This window comes from Penaeus monodon, chromosome 31 (assembly GCF_015228065.2).
Source record: "Penaeus monodon isolate SGIC_2016 chromosome 31, NSTDA_Pmon_1, whole genome shotgun sequence".
Lineage (NCBI taxonomy): Eukaryota > Metazoa > Arthropoda > Malacostraca > Decapoda > Penaeidae > Penaeus > Penaeus monodon.
Genome location: NC_051416.1, coordinates 31,514,938 through 31,515,211, shown reverse-complemented (window position 1 = coordinate 31,515,211; position 274 = coordinate 31,514,938). Strand labels below are relative to the sequence as shown.

Here is a 274-nt window from a genome sequence, read left to right as displayed (position 1 = left end):
GCATAGTTTGTAACCAAAACACGAAAATCAGTTTTGATCGTTTTTTTTATTTCCGTCCACTTAAAAAAAGGAAAAAAGTTTTCCGTCAGAGCGCGACTCAGCATTCTCTAAGGAGTGATATATTCTGTGATGATTTTCAGGTCATCGAGAGCCACCATGTTGCCTGCGTCGCTCCCGAGGTCCGCCTCGATCACCAGCTGCAACGCGAGAGAAGGCTGTGTAAGAAGCTGATTTCTCATTTGCGTTGGTTTTATGTATGTTCCTCCCCCCCCCC

The 274-nt window shown here is 45.6% G+C and overlaps 1 pseudogene; it reads left to right on the top strand.

Moving 5' to 3' along the window:
• The window catches only part of LOC119592954, a 78,168-nt pseudogene that overhangs the window by 6,544 nt on the left and 71,350 nt on the right, over positions 1–274 (top strand).